This window comes from Galeopterus variegatus, unplaced genomic scaffold (genome assembly GCF_000696425.1).
Source record: "Galeopterus variegatus unplaced genomic scaffold, G_variegatus-3.0.2 Scaffold411, whole genome shotgun sequence".
Lineage (NCBI taxonomy): Eukaryota > Metazoa > Chordata > Mammalia > Dermoptera > Cynocephalidae > Galeopterus > Galeopterus variegatus.
In genome coordinates this window covers 579,316-590,450 of record NW_007726522.1, presented here as the reverse complement: position 1 = coordinate 590,450, position 11,135 = coordinate 579,316, and the positions used below count along the sequence as shown (strand labels likewise).

At 41.1% G+C, this 11,135-nt stretch overlaps 1 long non-coding RNA gene across 1 annotated transcript in view; it reads right to left on the bottom strand.

Moving 5' to 3' along the window:
* Positions 1-11,135, bottom strand: part of LOC103587066 — a 20,547-nt gene that overhangs the window by 6,673 nt on the left and 2,739 nt on the right. Inside the window, exon 2 of the long non-coding RNA XR_550192.1 lies at positions 352-483. This is a non-coding gene — a long non-coding RNA (uncharacterized LOC103587066). The remainder of the gene's footprint in view (positions 1-351; positions 484-11,135) is intronic.

The following is an 11,135-nucleotide window of genomic DNA, read 5'->3' as shown; positions in this document are numbered from 1 at the left end:
GAAAATTTAAGTTAGTGGGTCTCAACAACATGCTAAAATCATCTAGGGGATTCCTTCTTGGGCTTTTGGCTAAGATCAAGTGTAAAATTCCAATGACTGGGCCTCATCTAGATCTATGGGATCAGAATCTCTCTGTGTGGTGCCCAAGCCTTTTTATTTCATAAAAGCTTCCAGAGGTGATTCTAATGTGCAGCTGGGGCAAGAGCCAATGGTTTGTATGGGTTCTCATTGCTGGGTCACCACTAGCAAATGGTAGAGCAGGTGATGGAATTCAGGGCTATACTGCCACTCCACACACAGAAGATGATATAGATATAGATTGTGAAAATATAAGTATAGATATACACATACCTGTTATTAAACTTTTTTTCAGTTATCGATGAATGTCTCAATTATAAAATGGACTATGCACTGTTTCCTCTTCTTGCTCCTTCCAGTATGCCCATCCTCATGTTTCTGCTTTCTGCCGTGGTCACTAAACTCCTAAGGAGTGATATTCCATGTATGTAACAACCAGACAGCACAAGCATTGACCTACCAGAACAGACCCGGACTTAACACCAGAACAGGATTCAGGCTCTAACATTTTGATCACTGGATCCTAAAGAGATGAGGGATTCCCAAGGAAGGGTAGCATTGAGGTGCCACTCAGAGGGCTCGAGACAGCAGCTGTTTACCAAATGGTACAGAAACAGTTCAATATTTTAACAACAGGTACAGTACTACTAGTGTCTGCTTGTGCCTAGACTGAGGTCTGAGTATTTCTTTAAAGTTCTCAGTTGATCTACCTATCAGGCAACCATTTCATGTCTCTACCAAAGGATTGCTTCTTGAGTGTTAGGAGGAAAAGGAAGAGGCTGACAAGCAGTCTGCAATCCACACCGGGCTGCCCACACCAGCTTCTGTGTGTCTTAGAAGCCCCACCCCGCTCCCAGCACCACTCATTTCTAACTCCGAGGGGGTTTGTCACTTTGCTGGCTGTTGCTATGTTTCTGTCCTGAAGTGGCAGCTCCAGTTGTGTTTCCCAGATAATTTCTAAGATTCTAATTGCCACCTGTGGATTTCTTGTAAACACTGTACTTTACACATGTGGTTAATCAGAGAGCTGTGGACTATTTTGAGGAAGCATGTGTGCATGTGTGTGTGTGTTTTTGTGTGTGTGTGTGCTTCACTACTGTGGTGGGTTTAAAGCACAGGCAATATTTGCTCACAAAACTGCATAAGCAAAATGGCAGGGAAAACAAAATTACAAAATACCATAAACTACAAGTTCACAGGCTTTATAAACAACTCAAGTCAGCCCAGCAATTCACCAACTAATTTCTGGAACCAAGCAGCAGGAAGGTAGCAACTCTAAAGGAGACTTTGAATCATAGGTGCTTGTGTTTCATGGAGAAACCAAACCTCAAAACATTTTTAAAGGTTTTTGGTAAAGTACATTCTCCTTTAAATTCAAGATCAATCTTGTGCCAAATCCTAGCTTTTTCATTGCAAATTACCTGTACCTTTAAACCTCCATTTCCTCATCTGTAAAATGAAGATAATAATTTCTAAATCACAGGCAATAACATGTGAAATGTTTATTTAGTATATTAGTCAGAACTGTTTGGGTTGCAAGTGACAGAAATTCAAATCAAAGTGACTTAAGTAAAATAAGGAAATTTATTGTTTCAAAAACAAACAAAAAAAGACCGAGGGTTCTAGCTTCAGGTACAGTTGCATCTAAGGGCTCAATGACTTTAGAACTCTACGGCACCCTCTCCATTTTGGGGCACTGCTTTCCTCTACATGGCCCTCATTCTTGGGCAGACTTTCCTTATGGCAAGCTAGTAGACTAGCCAACAGCTCCAGGCATATATTTCATCTTCTCAGCAACCCCAGTGAACTGGTGTAGATTGCCCTTCAGTTGGGAAATGACCCCTCGCTCATTCTCAGACCACCTAGTTTGGGTAGAGTTAAGTGCCTACTCACTTTATCTACCCAAACTCCAGAGACATACACATAACCAGCCACATATGTGAAGACACACAGGTGGACCTTTGACCCCCAGACCAAACAAGACAGTTCAAAAGGCAGCTTGGCCAGACCTGACAGTGCACATACAAGGGAAAATTTTGTGTTCCAACAACAGGATTTGAATTTCAGGACTGATACTCAACCTCCCATATAAGCCAATGTGCTGAGTGACAAGAGAGAGAGACAAGTTTGCTCAACTCAGAAGGTGCTGATTAGCCCTTCCCGCATGTGCTTGTTTCAGTCCTGGGCCATTGGTGGAGAGTGAGTGGTTCACAGACTCAAACAGAGGCACATCTGGCCAAGGTAATCCTTTCCATCTTCTGTTTCAAGCTTCTCTGCAAGCTCACAGCAATTCCTACAGGAAATTCTCACCATACCTCAGCCTGGGATTCTGGTCTTGAAGGTATAGAACCCATTGCTCTACTAATCACACAGTGCCTTTATCCCATCCTAGTTAGGCAAAATCCCATCCTCTATCGCCTTCGTTTCCATTGCCCCTCCTCTTCAATTTGTCCCCTTGTGTAAGGAGGGTTTTTTTAGTATGATAATGCATCAAAGTTACCCTGTGAGAGTTGATTGATATTAGCCATAGAGGTTTGAAGGTCTTTAGGTACGCTGCTCTAAAAAATGTAAGAATTCAGGGCAAAGGGGTTTTATCAAGACAGACAAAATGAGCAAGTGAAGAGGAAGGCTGGAGACCTTGTTAGAAAATAACGGAAGGGTGAAGATCAAGATAAAGGGACATCCTGGTGTCTAGGAAAGGCAAACTTAGCTGACGATAGGTAATGCACATAAAACAGAAATGTGAGCAGCAGCCTCTGGGCTCTGAATCAATTCCCAACTAGCTATGAAGAACATTAAGTTCTTTCTGACAACAAATTGAGCTTATTTGCATTTCTAGTCATTGTTAGTTAAAGTAACTGGGTTAGATGCAGCATAAAGTAATGGCTAGGAGCACAAAATTTGGAATCAGATAACTGGGATTTGAAACCAAGATCCTCTGCTTAGTGGCTAGAACACCTAGGGCATGCTACTTCTGTTTTTGTTTCCCTGTTGGTTAAACGGGGATGAAAATAGCATCTACCTCCCAGTGTTGGCATGAGAAGGAAATTAGTTAATACCTATGAAATAGTTAGAACCAAACCCAGCTCATAATAAGCACTTAGTATATTTTAGCTACTATACAATCAGCAACTTGGACTCCCTTCCATCAGAGGAACTGCCTTGTCTACGTGGAAATGGTTGATTGGGTGAGTACCCCAGGAGGAGCCTTGGGTCTCTCATAGTCACAGAGGCAAAGTGGGGGTACCCAAAAGGAGTGTGGCTTGCACATAAGGAGCTCTGATTTCCTTCCAAGCTGCCACTTGCTTATGCTGCACTTGATTTCCTGACTGGGAGGGATTTTTCTTCCGTTTGACAGTACTGTGGTGAGCTCTCCCACTGGTTTACTCTGAAAATGGCGAAAGGTCTGCAGCACAATTTCCTCGTCCTAGGCTGAAAAGACTTGGCATTATCAACTCCAAGGGGTGAACTGGGTCAGTCACAGGAGGGCACAAATGGGCGTCACACTTTGCCAACAACTACAAACTAGCATCATAAGGTAGACACTGATGTCAGTGATAGGTGTTCCCAGAACTGCAGAGGTAAAGGCTAGTTAGAACCCAGATGGGCTATCCAAGCATCAGAGATGAGAGTAGAGATTAGACCACTAGCTGGCCCAAAACAAATACTGCCAAAATGTTTGCTTTCAGCTGTTGTAGCCCAGGGTATCCTGCCAAGGAGACCTTTACATTCTGGCATTTCCAGCTTCTCTCCCTTTATTGACTATCCACTCAGGTCATCCTGGTACATTGAGTGTACTCTAATCCCAACCACCTCTCGAATTCCTTTTATCAAGTCAATTCCTTGCTCATTGCTCAAGCTTAACTAAGTTTCAATCTCATCCATGAAGTTTGCTTTGACCACTTCCTAACCCTCTGAACTGACAGCTCTCATTCCCTGATACAATCATGTGGAATTATACACCGTCTTATGACACCTCTCACATTAGGGCCTTGTAGCAGAACCAAAATCCCTTGGTTTCACCTGTATAGTGTCCCTTATCCCTTCTTCTGGTAGTAATACCTACCCAATTTTTCTTTGGGAAACTCTTGATCCATGTGGCACAGAAGGAGCTGACCACACACCTCAGCTCCAGGATCTATATGTGACCCAGGCCTAACCAATCAGCTATTCCATCTCCCTGGTCACAGTGATTAGTCCAGGGATGAGCACATGACCCAAATCAACCCTAAAAAATACTGGGCAGAAAAAGTGTACTCTTTCAAAATACTAGCACCTACCAGATGAAGAGAACTTACTGAAAATAGGGCTGATTCAGGAAAAAGCAGAGCCAAAAAACAGGAGGGAATCAGATGGCTGAGGACATTATCTAGATCTCTGGATACAGATATGCCTAAACCTAAATTTTCCATGGACGTTTTTAGTTATATGAGATAATAAATTCTCTCCATTTATTCATTCAACGAATATTTATTGAAGGCTTACTGTGTGCCAAGCACTGTTCTAAACACTAGAATACATTTTTTTACTTAGTAAGCTAAGTTTCTTCACTTGCAACTGAAATAGTCCTAGTCAATAAAGACTTCAAGTTTCTTAATTCATGCACTGTTATTTAACTTTCCTCAAGTGGGTGCCTCTTTTTCCCAAGTAGATCATAAGATCATTGTGAATAGAGACCCCATACTATATTTCTCTGTATCACCAACTGTGATATGTACATGTGATAGAGTTTGGACATGTTGTCACTCAAAACTCAGGTGTAAATCTGATCCCTAACTTGGCAGTGTTGGGAGCTGTTTGAGTCATGGGGGCGGATCCCTCATGAATGGATCAATGCTCTCCCTGGGGGTGGGGGTATTGAGTATCACTCTATTAGTTCCCATGAGAGCTGGTTGTTTAAAAGACCCTAGCACCTCTCTCTCTCTCTCTCTCTCTCTCTCTCTCTCTCTCTCTTTCTCTCTCTTTTCTCCCCTTCTCTCCCTCTCACCATGTGATCTGCTTGTACCTGCTGGCTGCCCATTACTTTTCACCATGAGTAGAATCAGCCTGAGGCCCATGCCAGATCCATGTAATCTGCTTGTACCTGCTGGCTGCTCACCACTTTTTGCCATGAGTAGAATCAGCCTGAGGCCCATGCCAGATCCATGTAATCTGCTTGTACCCTCTGGCTGCCCACCACTTTTCGCCATGAGTAGAATCAGCCTGAGGCCCATGCCAGATCCATGTAATCTGCTTGTACCTGCCGGCTGCCTGCCACTTTTCACCATGAGTAGAATCAGCCTGAGGCCCATGCCAGATGAAACTGTCCCAGAATCATGAACTGAATAAACCTCTGTTCCTTATAAATTACCCAGTCTCAGGTATTCTGTTACAGCAACACAAAATGGATTAATACAGCATGGTAAATAACTAACAAACTATTTTTTAAATCAATAGGTAAAGGCTACATTTATTGGAAATTACCACTGGTGGTGTTAATTCAAATAAGCACAGTTCAGAAGAAATGTCCAAGGATATTTGCCAGTGAGTTCTGATTAGGCCCTGGTGACCATGGCATGATGATGAAATCAGTACTAATCCACAGAAAATAAATATATCAGAGGACTGATTCAAGGTGTCAGAACTTACAAGGATACTTCCAAAAGTTCATGGAAAAATAGAATTGAAAGATAATACAAACCTTTCCATGAACTTTTTGAAGTATTCTCATATGCATGTGCCTAACTCCACCTCCAGTCTGAATTCTTAGAAATGATCCCCTCCAAAATATTGTTAAATAATAAATGTATAGCACTGATGAAAGCCAAGAAAAAGTGCAGCAATAAACCTTAAATTCTGAACAGAAGAAAACAGGCTGGCCAGTTAGCTCAATTGGTTAGAATGCAGCCTTCTAACATCAAGGTCATGGTTCAGATCCCTCTACCAGCCAACCACCCCCAAAAAAGAAAAAGAGTTAAAAACATGTGCGAGAGGGGATTGACTATGAAGGTGGGAGTGGTTTGGGGGATGATCTAAATTCAGAACAGGAAGCAATGGGTAGTGTATGGTGAGTGAGGTAATTAGAGAACTGAGTTCAGAGCAATTGAACTGGCTCAATTCATCCATTGAGACTCCTACGTTACTGGGAGCAGGCAGCAAGTACTTTTCCTACAGAATAAAGTGGTTACTATGGACACAAAGGCAGAAGGCACAGGACAGCGTCATGAGTATCTTGCAACTCCTAAGAGAGAAGGGAAACACTCAAACCAAAAGAAAAGCTACCAGTATAGCCAGACCCTTCTAACAGCTGGAATAAGGTGACATCAACACAATCTCAAACATGATGGAACAAACTAGAACCCCCAAATATATCGTAAAATCTAATCTAATGGTCCTTTCTCTGTCCTCCTCTTATTTAATCCTCAACAACTTTTAATAAAAATGGCCACTCCCTTCTTCTTGCAACACTTGTTTTTCTTGACTAGAGTGACACCACACTGTAGTGGTTTTTCTTTTACTTCTCTGGTGACTTCTACTTAGTCTTCTGTGATAGATGCCCATATTAGTTTTATAGTTCTGTCATAACAAAATACCACAAACTGAGTGGCTTCAACAGAAATTTGGCATTTCTCAGTTCTGCAGGCTAGAATTCCAAGATTAAGGTATCAACAGGGCCATCTTCCCTCTGAAGCCTCTAGGGAAAAATCTGTTCCAGGACTCTCCCCTAGCTTCTGGTAGTTCCATGGCTTGTGGCAGCATAACTTCAACCTTCACCTGGCATTCTCCCCGTGTATATGTCTATGTCCAAATTCCCCCTTTTTAAAAGGACACTAGTCATATTGGATTAAGACCCATCCTAATCCAGTATAACCTCATCTTAACTAATTACATCTGCAATGACCCTATTTCCAAATAAGTTCACATTCTGATGCACTGGGGGTTAGGGACTTCAACATATTAATTTTGTGGGGACACAATTCAACCCATAACAATTCTCCTCTACTGTCTGCTAAATGGTGAGGTGCTCTAAGGCATGGGCCTACTTTCTCTTCCCTTCTATATCTATACTCTCTCCGTATATGTTTTCATTAAGTTTGATGGCCTTAAATATATGCTGATGATTTATATCCCCATCTCTGACCTCTCCCTTGGGGTATACCCACTGTCTACTTGACACTCAGATATCTAATAGAGACCTCAAAATTATCATGTCCAAAACAAAATTAATGATTTTCTCCACCACCTCTCTTCCCCAACCCACAAACATGCCCCTACTAGTTCTCTCCATATCAAAAACTGTAGTGCCATCAACCCAGTAGCTCAAATCAAAACCTAGGAGCCATCCCCACGTCCTCCCTTTCTCTTATGCTCCATAACCAAACTATTGCAAATCCTGGAAGTTCTACATCCAAAATATATATAACACACCTGATGGATCTTGGACGTGATCGGTACCATTGTGCATACAATAAGCACAAAATAGCCGCTGGCCTTGTCTTCCACTCCAGCACCATACCCCACTCCCCTTCCCTTTATAAGAAGCCTCGTAACTTCTGCAAAACAGAAAACCTTTTGCTTCCTCAAGGGTGCAATTCTCCACCCTGGTCACAGAGCTTCCACATTAGTATAATGCCCCTCCTTGATTGTATCAGCCAGCCCTTGGTGCCTTATATAAGCTCTCTCACCCCCACACATGGTGCTGTCCTCCATCTTGAGGACAGCCCCAGGCTGCCCTCCACTTTGAGCACAGCCTCGCAGATTCTTTCCCTTTACTAAAGCTTGATCGGTACCCGGCATCTTGGCTCACTTTCTGTCAACACCCACTTCTCTCCACCTCTGTTGTCACACCCAAGTCCAAGCCATCATCATCTTTGGCCAGAACTAAATCCACAGCCCATAGTTGGTTCCTTTACTCTTGTCCCCCACCAATCTACTCTCAACATTACCCAGAGTGATGCTGTTAAAATATAAATCAGATCATGTCACTCGCCAGCTTAAAATCCTTAAATGCCAGTTTTTAGAATCAATTGCAAAACCCTTACCATGGCCTACAAGGCTTTCCACATGGTCTGGCTCCTGCCTGCCCCTGTGACTTACTCTGGTCCCATCTCTCTCCTGCTCTTTATGCTCCAGCCACACTGGTCTCTTTTCAGTTTGTAGAACACTTCACACTACTTCCCACATAAGGCCTTTATGTACACTTGCATTTCCTCTTCCAGGAAATGCTCTTCCACGAACTCTGCACACAGAGAGCTCCTTCTCATCCATCTACCTCCAGCTCAAATATCAAACCTTAGAAAAACCTTTATCTGACCAAACTTTCTAGAGTAACCCTGCCCAGTTACTATCTGTCCCATCATTCTATTTATTTTCTTCTTAACATTTATGACAACCTGAAATTATCCTGCTTACTTATTGTTTGCCTGTGTATTATGTGTCTCCTTCTCCAATCTCCACCAGAATGTAGATTCCTTAAGGGCAGGAATCAGGTCTGTCTTCCACTACTGTGTCTTCAGGGCCCAACACTTTACCTGAAATCTAATTAGCTTCTGTATATGTGTGTGATGGATGTATGGATAAATTTTAAAAATTAACAGACTCTACAAGTCATCTTACTCAAATTCCTGTATATTTCAAGTACTCTCTCAACATATTATTTCCATAGTGGCTCTAGCCTAGGAGTCTGTCTGGGAAGGAACTTTTTCCCAGACACAGAAATGTCCTTGCCTTCCTACAGCAGTGAGAACGTTTTCCACTGCCTTCCTCACAAAGTCCAAATTCCCTCTAATCTGTGTGCACAACTTTGTAATCCACCACTTCCTTTACCCATGCTAAGTTCTGAGCACACTCAACTTCATATCATTACATGAAAATACCACTCATACTCATGATGTTACCTCTCTTTGAAATGTCTTTCTCTTTCCTCCTCCTGCTAAACATCCTTCAAGATTCCCTCTATGAACCTTTTCCTGATAGCCCGGGGGTGGCTATCACTCTGTGCTGTCACAGGTACTTAGGCATACCTCCACCACATTTATTCTAATCTATGACAATTCTGACTATCTTTCTCCATAATACTGTTAATACTTTGAGTAAAAGGGTTATGTATATGGTAAATGTCTTATGTATATAACTATCTCACTAGTACCTACGAAGCTGGCTTATAAAGAGGTATGTGGCAAAAAATTGTTGACTACCTATACATGCATATCAAGAAACAGTTGAGAATTTTTCATTATTGTGTTGCTTAATGGAGTGAAAAGAAATGGAAAATCTTAATGGTTATTATTCTGTCAGTTATCTGACCATTAACAGTGAACCAGTGGGAGAGGCAATTTTTAATTTGTAAAATGGGTAATTTGTTATAGCTTGGTTAAAAAATCATACTTGAAAATATTACTACTATGTCTAAAATAGACACATCAATACACACATTCCCATCCTTTTCACTTCCACTTTTCAATTTTAAAAAATGAATTGGATTTTCCGGGCATAAAAGAAATGAGAGGTAACTGACATTGCTAAAAAATTCTCCAGCTTGTAGTTTTAATTCGTTTTTTGTTTTAACATAGCGCATGCATAAATATCACTTTCTGGAGCTATTTAGCATATATTTAATGTTCACTTTTATGGTAATCCTACATTAAATCCCATTGGCCAAAAGCACGTTATAGTTCCTCAGGTTGCTGGCCAAAGTGTTGATGGATCAGCACCATGGACAGAGGGACATTGTGTGAAAGGTCGCTCTAAGGCTGCTTGTAAACCAATAGCTATAATATCAGATGTTCTACCAAGAAAGGATTAGTGCGAAGATTCTTCTTGGGATCATGGAAAGAGATTGCCTCTAGGTTTGGGTCAACTTGGAGGATGGGAGTCTTGAAAAAACAACCACTCCTCTAAGATATCTCTGAGTGGCATAACCTGCTTCATTTATTGACCTATATTGATTCACTACTTTTTGACAATCTGCTCTTCTGTTCCCAAGGTATCAATGTTTTCATGCTGAACTAAATGTAAACACCTAATTAGTAAATGGGGAGGACACTGTGGAGTATACTTACATCTGTAAAGCAAATATATTTCACAGGGTCTAGTTTCTTGCAGTTACAGGTTTAGCCTAGCTCCTTAAATGTACATATAGTAATGTTAACCTTGCAAAAGACAGGAAAATTTTCCCCAGGCTAAAAGTCTCTATTGTAAGATAAAGAATTGTAGCACAGCAAGGTTACTGGCTCAAAGACAGACAAGTTACTGATTTATATGTAAAGATACTGGGAAATTGCTGTAAGAAGAGAGACTGTTTGCTAAGATCAAGCTTTTGTTGGTGGATCAACTTAACCTCTTGCAAATTGCATTATGGATTGTCACCTGGTCTATTTCAATGATGTTACTAGTTTTCCATTTGTTACCATAATTCTGCCGATATCCTTGTGTCTTTGTAATGGTTAAATCAACTGAATTCTCTTGTAAAACTTCCTTGTCTTTACCATAAAAGGGAGAGGCTAACTTTGAAAGGGGCTGCCACTTTCAGTTTTGCTTCTCCTAATGGAAAAATTACTGAAGTGCAGTCCATCCGGGCCTCAATACATACATAGTGCTTGAATATTTACATAATTATTTTCTTTGTATCCATTACACAGGATAAGAGGTGTAACAGGACATGTTCTTTTTACCTGCTCAGCATCTATGACCCTTTTTCCCTTTGCAAACGACCCTTCAAACAAATATGCTGTTTTCAAAAATATTGTTGATGTGAATGGGGTTTATGATGGTATTAAAATTTGGATCTAGAAAACAATGTCTATTCACCTGTTATTGGGTGGAGTGCTTTATAAAAAGTCTTTTAGATGCTGTGGATTTCTTTTTTTTTGTCTAGTGTTTCTATCAAGAATTGAGAGAGCAGAGTGTTAAAATCTCCAACTGTGACCGTAAATTTGTCTATTTCTTTTTTCAGTTATTTCAGCTTTTACTCTATTTTGTAGGTTGGTTGGTTGGTACATAGACATTTTGGGATTGATGCATCTTCTTGGTGAATTGGCCCTTCTATCATTATATAACACCCTTCTCTGTGTCTGAGA